We start from the raw sequence: 9,949 nt of genomic DNA, 5'->3' as shown, positions 1-9,949 counted from the left end.
ATGAAGATTACCAACAGATTCAGCATGGAGGTTAAGCTGGGAGATGGCCAGTTTCTCCAGGAGTTTGCCCAGGAAGGGAGTAATGGAGATTGGGCGATAGTTGGCCGGGCAGGAGGGGTCGGAACAGGGTTTCTTGAGGAGGGGGTGCACAAGGGAGTGCTTGAGGGGGGATGGGAAGACTCCAGAGGCGAATGAGTGGTTGCAAAAGTCAGCCAGGGCAGGAGCCAGGGAGTCGATGTGGTCCTTGATGGTTTTGGAGGAACAGGGGTGTACCTGTTTAGACGAGGCTTTCATAGATCGGACTTGTCTGGAAACCTCATCAGCAGAAAAAGGTGGAAAAGCAGTGAAGGAGGGCGGAGGGGCGGCTGCAAGAGAGCAAGAGGAAGAGCCGGGAAGAGAGGGAGGGAGGAGAGCGGAGGAGAGCGAGGACAGGATGTCCTGAGTTTTTGAGATGAAGTGCGAGGCCAGTGCAGTGCAGAGGGCCTGGGAGGGGACAGGAGAGGTAGAGACTGCAGCAGGGTTGGCCAGCTCCTTGCAGATTTTAAAGAGTTCGGCCGAGTTGTTAGATGCCTCAGAGATGCAGGCTTGGATAAGGGCTCTCTTCTTGGTGAGAACGGAGAGCCGGTATTGCCTTTGGAGCAGGCGGCAGGCCAGTTTGTCAGAGGATGAACATGAAGCACGCCATTTCCTCTCTGCCACCCTGCACTTGCGTTTTAGGGTGACGAGATTTCCACCGCAGCAGCCAAGGACAGAGACACACACACACAAGGCGCGCAGGCAGCTGGCTGGCCCCCACCCTTGCACTCCCCCTGCGAAGGAAAGCTCGGCGCTTCCATTCTCACGCTGAAGCTGGAGAAAGTTGCAACAATCAATATGCTACAGTTTTCTTCCTCTGAGATCACTGTTCGTCTGAGAACTGGCATGTGAACCAGGATGAGCTAAGCACTTTCTGCTCGATTCGTCCTCATAAACGTGCAAGCCACCCACCCCCATTAGAACAATTTATTGCCATCCTGACCCTGCACCCCCTGTAAGGTATTTCTTTCAAGTGCCAGACCCTCGCCTGTGCTGCGAAACCCACCCAATACACTCCTTACTAACCTTAAGCATTTTTATTACTATATATGTTTTTTGTACTAATGAGTTTTGAAACCTAGGAAAAGATGCAAAAACACAGCCTGATTCTTCTACATGCACGATAAGGTCAAGGCCTCCAATTAAAGCCACAAATGACCCAATTGTACTGACAATAATCATTGTGTGTGACTTATGTAGAAATGTGACAAGTAGCATAAAATGTTTTAAATAATTTGTTATTTAGTGTGTAACATATTAGCTTAGGTAGTGACCACAGTGACCGGACCCTGACCTGCGTGAGCACAAGATGTTTGACGTCCGTCATCTCGTCAGCCACTCAGCCAACCAGGAGGAAGAGATGCCAAACACACCTACAGCACCACACCGCCTGGCCAATCGGGTCCATTTAACATTTTTTGTTAGAGTTACTTAAATTAATATAAATATAAGTGTGATGTAATGAGGGTTGGAGGGTTTTTTGGGTTATTTCCTAGCTGGAGAAATAAACCATCCTTTGAAATCTTGCAGCTGGGTCTCAGTTCCTCTTTCCCCGACAAGGGGTTTTGTCGGCTATTTTATTTTCACTCACAAGTAGTAAGCCGGAGAAAGGCACCTACACATGTTTTTGTATTTAAATTGCTATCTACTGTATGTGTGCTATACATTGAACATGTTTTTACAACCCATATCCTAGAGGCCTAGAAGGAATAGAAGTATAAAGACACAGACAACAAATGAAACCAAAGATGCCGCTAGCCAAACAGATTACACCATGGAGCAACTACTATTTGAGGCGCAGCGTGATCCTGTCAATAAGCAGACTCGAGATGTTTATGTCCAATGGCCTGAAACTGAATTGAATGTGACTAGCGAAGCCAGCAAAGTGTTCTTGGACCATTCTACAATGTGAGAACTTGACAAGATGAAACTGAATATACTGAAGATGCTTTGGAATTCCTCGCTGACCACTTGACACAATCTACACCCGCAAAAAAGGTCCACCCAATAGACATTCGACATTAATGGTTTCTCCAATTCGTGTACAAATAACACAAGCTGAACTAACAGAGACTGAGGCTTCAACGCAACTGACCGAGGAACTTGCCAAAGATCTCGACTACAGTTTGTCTAGTTTGGACGATTTGTCCACCACAGTTGACTCACAAATCACAATCATGCAGGACGATTGGCTAGTAAAGGAGCAGAAATACATTGTATTCGACAGCTGCCTGGTAGAGATAATACTGATGCTGAAATGTGTCCATACATTGAGGGGGAAAATATGTGGGAAGCTATTGGTGCATGTGTTTTGTGTATTATAAGGCACTAACCTGAAAATCCAAGCCAGCTGTTTCCACCTCCATGAAACATTTTCATGGTCCGCTCAACCGATGCTGGGAAAAGTTCCAGCCGGAAATCTACTATGTACAGCAGCTTTACTTTTCAGTGGCTCTACTTTTAGTAAGATGTTGAGTTTCTGTCAATTTGTGGGAGTTCAGTTCCTTGCTAAAACACAGTACTACAAATAGCAAAGAGAATTCTTATTCCCTGCTATAAGTCTAGCCTGAAAAATTGAACAAATGTCAATTGAAAGCCCATTTTCTAGCTAACGGTTCAGGCTAGCTGGCGACGGACAGTGTGATAGCCCCGGTTTTCAGGAAAGTACTGCACATACCACTTTCAAGTCATGGAAACTAAACAAATTGTGAGTTCGGAGATCGTGCAGGTGTCCCAATGTAAATCCTCTGTGGCCATGGAGAAACATGGTTTCATAAAATCCCTCGAACATTTTCAATCGAGGGGGATGCAAATAGACCTCATATCCACTGACAGACATGTTTCAATAGCCAAGGCCATACGAGAGCAGTTTCCAAACATTCCTCATCAATTTGACAGATTTGGCAAGTTGCCAAATCAGTCAAAAAACTACAGCTGCTGCCAAAAAAAGGGCTCAGAAAATATTTTATAGTGGTCTCAGTCTTTCAGTAACCATCTTTGGTGGAGCTCCAAAACTTGTGATGGGTCTGTGAAAATTATACTTGAAAAATGGCACTCATTAATGCACCACTGTTCCAACGTTCACTCATGCACAGAAAACTGAAATGTTCACGAATGTGCACTTGGACCTTTATCAGAGGAGCAGGAACGCAAGAAGAAGTGGTTGGTTCCATCTTTACCTCCACACAAAGCTCTTGAGAAGATCGTGTTTGATAAAACTCTTTCAAGAGACCTAAAGGGACTCACAGAATTCGGTCACACCAGAAATTTGGAGGTGTTCCACAATATGTGCTTAAGGTACAGACCCAAAAGGTTGCATTTCGGCATAGACGGTATGCAAGCTAGAACATTAATAGCCGTATTAGCGCATAATGAGAACTTAGGGAGAGAACAATCGAGAACTGCAGGAAACTTTGGGATGCTTTGTTAGACATGTGCCTTTGCAAAACGAAGCCAAAAATGGGTGGCCAAGCCAATATACCAGGAAATAGAATTCAATTTTGTATTTGTGAAAGATCTCACTTTGACTGTGTTGGCCATGCATATTCATGCAATCGATCCTGATATTGTTCCTAGGACACATACATTGCCACAAAATATTGCAAACAAGCCCTATCCACCTAAAGTGGAACTCGTTGAACAGTTGACTTCCCGGTATAAATGATTTGCAGCGGTGTTCTTAATATGCTCACTATAATTTTTGGAATGCTATTAAACTCTAATTTCAAAGCTATTAAAAGTATTAAGATGTAACCTATTATGCAGATTAAATCCGGTTTATGGTTCATTTATGTATAGCTGGAATGATAACATACATGTGTGTAAAGCTCGACATAGGTGGCCGTAGCTTCCAAATAGTCTTTTCAAATATATCTTCTTTGTCAACTTTTTTTTTACAGAAGTGCCTGTTGTAGGATGCCATACAGTGTAACCCTGTGTTTTGCCCCCTCCCGCTTTCGCCCCGCTCTTGTGGGTCATTTGGATATCAGCATGAAAGGAACTGCGGGGTCTGAGCTGGTGGGCTCAGGCCTGGCGGTGTGGAGGCTGTGAGTGCACAGGAATTTTAGTGGAGATGAATTGGCACTTGGATTTATGACTTGTCAGTTTCTCAAGTTATACTCAGAGCACATTCCTCCGTGAGAACAGGGCGCGTGCAGACGTGGCAATGGGGAGGAGATTTTTGGGATGGCTGAGCTAGGCGCTGGGGATGGGTGAGCTGCATTTGTACAGAGAGATGGACTTTCGGGCCTAGTAGAAAGATGTCATTCGACCTATTTGAAAATGGTTTCCTAATTATCTGTTTTACTTACCCTAACTGTAACTGTTGTCCAAAAATATCTAAATCATTAGCACTATTGATGGGTAAAAAAGTATTCACGATAGCGCGGCATTGGTGGATGCCAGCAAGCAATTTCTTTATTTTTCGAACATATTTCAAATACCATGTTGGTCGGCCAGGCTAATCGCTCCCATGGAGTGAAGGTCACTTCATTTGATCTTGCTTGTGGGGAGTTCACACTGACGCATCTTGTGCAGTATGTTTTTGATTTCTGGCTTTCCTTCACAAAAACAAAAGTTACCAGGCATACACCCTCAAAACAAGGTTCAATTGTTGTTCGACCTTGGAAGAAAGGGAGGATTAGCTATGGATTGAAGGACGGAAGCTGTTGAATACCCGCAAAGATGATAAGGTTCACTATTTTAAAACTTGACATTGGAACAATTATTTTTATTCTTTGAGACTGTTGTTCTGAGCGGACACTCTGCATTACGCCAAGAGAATGGAAATACCTAATATAATGGAAATCAAAGGGGGGTGTCTGGGAGTCTCTCTACCAGCACAAACATAGCCCATTGACCTGTTCTTGGGTGAATGACCCCTGGGAGAGTCTCAACCAAGTCTTTAGCTCACTGTCCCTTTCACAGAGGAGAAATAACCCTGCATATCAGTCTTTGGCAGTCCAGCACCGAAATGCTAGGCAATTCTTGTCTGAACAAGAGTACCAACAGCAACCCCAGACAGGTGTTTGGGCCTAGTCGGGCCTCATCAGTGAGGGGGAGCTCTGCCTCTCTAAGAACAGTGAGCAAGTGGTCCACGTCTGGATTCCCCTGGTAACTTAGGGTGAGACCCAAGTTACTTAATATGCAAATCAAAGGGGGGTCTGGGAGTCTCTCTACCAGCACGAACACAGCCCATTGACCTGTTCTTGGATGAATGGCCCCTGGGAGAGTCTCAAACAAGTCTTTAGCTCACTGTCCCTTTCACAAAGGAGAAATAACCCTGCATATCAGTCTTTGTCCTGCCCAGGGGCAGTCCAGCACCGAAATGCTAGGCAATTCTTCTCTGAACAAGAGTGCCAACAGCAACCCCAGACACATGTTTCGGCCTGGGCAGGACAAAGACTGATATGCAGGGATATTTCTTCTCTGTGAAAGGGACAGTGAGCTAAAGACTTGGTTGAGACTCTCCCAGGGGCCATCCACCCAAGAACAGGTCAATGGGCTTTCTTCGTGCTGGTAGAGAGACTCCCAGAACCCCCTTTGTTTTGCAAATATAATGTAAGTTTGACTGAAGACGAGTATATAGACGAACGAGTAAAGGTTTCATTTTCTGACCGGTATTGCTTGCTTACATTGCTATGGGTTGTTGGTTAGGGCATATTGTGATGACACGCACACACAACCCATATGCAGGCTAGTGATATCTAAACCACTTCGTCCAATGGCATATCAGTGTGTGCTATCAACGTTGTATTAATGGGTGCCCCGGGTGCAGAACATTTTCCAAGGAAGCAGGCACCCCTCTCTAGCAAGAACAAAGCATGATAACTGGTTCTGTGGTTTTTTTTCCCACTTTGATAGTATGCAGCCATTGCTTTTAGCTCACTGTACCTTTTACAGATGGGAAATACCCATTTGCATATCAGGCATTGTCCCGCCTACATGGGCAGTCCAGCACCGAAATGCAATGGCAATTTCCTTCTGAACTAGAGTACCTACAGCAACCCCATACACATTTGAGCCTTGTTGTGCCTCATCAATGAGGTGGAGCTGTGCCTCTCTGAGCACAGTGAGCATGGAGACCACGTCTGGGTTCTCCCTGGTTCCACCAACCCCAAGTTTGTTGCTAATTGTTGTAATTGTCATTGTTTATTCATTTACAGTGTGCACCTGGCCCGTAGGCATCTGGGCGCAGAGCAGGTTACAAGGTTACATATGACATGACATCAAAGTACAGAGAGATATAGTAATCAGACATATACAGATATGTACAGGATAATGAGGCATCAATGTGCATATATACAATGGAATAAATTCCTAGGCTACTGTTACAGATATTGGAGTAGTTTGCAGTGAGAAGTAGCAGGAAACAGACCATAGGTCATCGGTCTAGGGATTGTAGCCACTTCTTGGCATTAGACTTAAAGCAATTGAAGGGAGATATGACTCTTATTGAGTCAGGAATAGACTTTCATAGTTGCGCAGCCAGGACTGGGAAGCTGGCACCTCCCTGTTTTTTTTAAATTTGAGCTTGGGTATTCTGAGACTGTTGGATTGTGCTACTCTGATAGGTCGTGTAGAGGTGTGTTTGGTAAATCTCTCGGTGAGGTACAGTGGAGCCTTGATGGACAGACATTTATCAGTGAGGTTGAGTGATTTGAGCTTGATTCTGTCATTTATGCATAGCCAATTGGTGTCTCATCTCACGTGAGATATGTGCTGAAATTTGGGAATGCCCAGGGCCGCTCTTAGGTGCGTTGTTTTGGATGGTCTGTAGTTTAGTGGTGTTGTGTTTGCTGGTGCCTAGGTATAAGGCGTTGCAATAGTCCACTTTGGATAGGATTAAGGCCCTTGCAATTGTGATGCAGCTTGTCGTGGACAGAAATGGTTTGCAATGGGGATGAGAATCCTGGTGTCGTCAACATAATTGGTATATGAGATACCCAGATTGTCAAGTATGTTGAATAGGGGCTTTGTAACTATATTATACAAGGTTGGGGATACGCAGGAGCATTGTGGTACTCCACATGTAATGGGTACTGGGTCTGCTGTGGATGAGGGTGAGAATACTCTCATGGATCTGTTGTCCAAGAATTAACTTATCCAGGTGGTGGCTTCTTTAGAGAAATTGGCGGCTGTTTTGAGGTGATTACACGGGACATTATGGTTGACAAGGTCGAACACAGCGGATAAGTCTAGTAGGAGAAGGATGGATGCTTCACCTTTGTCTTTTCGGTCGTCTAGTTGATTCTTCAGATCAATGAGGGCCGTCTCAATCCCATGTCTTGGCCTAAAGCCTGATTGGCGAGTGCCCAGTAGGTTGTTGATCTCCAGATCAGCTCGGTGACTGGGTCTGGATTCCAGCAATATGGCTTCTTGAGTTTCTAAGGCAATCTTGTGTAGGGTACATTTTGTGACATTCATTTTATTTTGGAGTAAGGTTATTTTATTGCAGAGGGCGTCTTGGAAGTCTGTGCACCAAGATTTGTTTTTAATGCAGGATTCCCTGGGAGTGATCGGGGTTTCCAATTCCCTTAGGATAGAGAAGATTTCTGTGGTGCTAGAGCTGGCTTTTTCTATTCTACCATTAAAGATGTCTTTTTTTGTTTGAATGTTTTCTTTTTTATACTTAACGGACAGGGAAGTGAGAAGGAGCTTGTTCTGGTCAGTTGGGTTGTTTTTCCAACGGGTCTCAGCAAGTCTTTTTTTGATAAGCATGGCTTTTAGGTTGGGAGTAAACCACAATTTTAGGTGAGCTGTAGGTTTCTCTTTGCTGAGTTTAAGTGGTGTACTGGTATCGATAGCTGAGTTAATGGTATTATTATACCAGTCGACCAGATGACACGTTCGCAGAGTTTGTGATTGGTTGTATGAGGGGTAGGAGGTTGGGGACTGTGAGATTATTTTCTATTCCTGGTTGGAGCTGGTGGGGCCATGGGTCTAGTTTAATTGGTTTGAGGGCTATCTTGGATGGTGAATGAGATCAGGTTGTGATCTGTCCACACGCATGGTTCAATATTTGTTATGGATGAGAGGCAATTGATGTCTGCGATCCAATCTAGGGTGCTGCCTTTTGTATGAATGGGTCCGTTGTTCTTGAGGGTGAGACCTGCTTCTGTGATGGCACTAGCTAGGATGGTGGCATTTGTGTCGTTTGAGTCATTGAGAACTAGATTAAAGTCTCCAAGTAAGATCATTTGGGAGCTGGGTTTGATGTTAGTATTAAGGAGTAGAGAGCACCATGGAGTAGAAGGTCACCGAGACATGGTTCGCGGTCAGCTCTGTCACAAGCTCTGACACACTTCTCCCTGATGGCTACAAGATCCAGGCCCAACCGCTCCGTAGGGGGTGTAGCCCTGATCTTCCCCGAGTGGATTCCTGCCTCTGTCATTCATACTCCGCTTTTGAATGCCTCCTCTGCAGGCTCTCTCTCTCCCCTAGCCATTCCCTTACTGTGGCTACTATCTATCGGCCACCTAGTCAGATCTCCTCCTTCCTCTCTGAGTGGGTGGACCGCTCCTCTTCCCTCCTTGTCTCGACTACTCAACTTCTTCTTCTTGGAGACTTCAATATCCACCTGGATGCCTCATTTCCCCCCTCTGGACTCTTTCGCGACCTCTGCGACTCTCTCTCACTCTCTATTCTCCCCTCTGGCCTGACTCATTCTGCAGGGCACACTCTTGATGTTCTGATCTCCTCAGACCTTCCCCTTTCTTCCCCGCTCACCAGTCATCTCTCCTGGAGTGATCACTTTCTCGTTTCCTCCCATCTCACCCTCTCTACCCCTCAGGCCAAGCCACTTCCATCACTGCCACCCACCTTATCGGTCGTCCGACCCATGAAGCGCGTGTCAGTTGAAGCTTTCGCCACCACTTTCACACGCCCCCCTCCCCTTTGGCTGACACTCACCCTGACACAGCCCTTTCCCTGCTCTACTCTGCTATATCCGATACTCTTGATATTCTTGCCCCTGTCATGAGAATCTGCCTGAAGCCCAAAGCTAAGTGCAACTCCTGGTACGACTCAGACCTCGTCACCCTTAAATGCAAGTGCAGGGTGGCCGAGAGGAAATGGCGGGCTTCATGGACATCCTCTGACAAACAGGCCTGCCGCCTGCTTCAAAGGCAATACCGCCTCTCTGTCCTCACCAAGAAGAGAGCTCTTATCCAAGCCTGCGTCTCTGCGGCATCCAACAACTCGGCTGAACTCTTTAAAATCTGCAAGGAACTGGCCAATCTTGCTGCAGTCTCTACCTCTCCTGTCCTTTCCTAGGCCCTCTGCACGGCACTGGTCTCTCACTTCATCTCTAAAACTCAGGACATCCTGTGCTCACTCTCCTCCTCTCTCCTCCCTCCTTCTACTCCCTGCTCTTTCTCTGGCCCTTCTACAGCCACCTCTCCTCCCTCCTTCTTTGCTGTTCCCCTTTTCTCTGCAGACAAGGTTTCTAAACGAGTCCGATCTATGAAAGTCTTGTCTAAACAGGTTTACCCCTGTTCCTCCCAAACCATCAAGGACCACATCGACTCCCTGGGTCCTGCCCTGGCCGACTTCTGCAACCACTCCTTCGCCACTGGAGCCTTCCCATTCCCCTGAAGCACTCCCTTGGGCACCCTCTTCTTAAGAAATCCTCCGCCGACCCCTCCTGCCCAGCTAACTAGCGCCTAATCTCCATCACTCCCTTCCTGGGCAAACTCCTAGAAGAACTGGCCATCTCCCAGCTTAATCTCCACACTGAATCTGTTGGTTGTCTGCATGACCATCAGTCTGGCTTCAGAGCTGCCAGAAGCACGGAAACTGCTCTCCTGAACATCCGCGAAGACCTGCTCTCCAACCTTGATTCTAACACCCCCTATGTTCTCATCTTGCTTGATCT

Source organism: Ambystoma mexicanum, chromosome 1p (assembly GCF_040938575.1).
Source record: "Ambystoma mexicanum isolate Mex_15411 chromosome 1p, UKY_AmexF1_1, whole genome shotgun sequence".
NCBI classification, from domain to species: Eukaryota; Metazoa; Chordata; class Amphibia; order Caudata; family Ambystomatidae; genus Ambystoma; species Ambystoma mexicanum.
The sequence above is the reverse complement of the archived record's forward strand: the minus strand, read 5'-3'. Positions refer to the sequence as shown.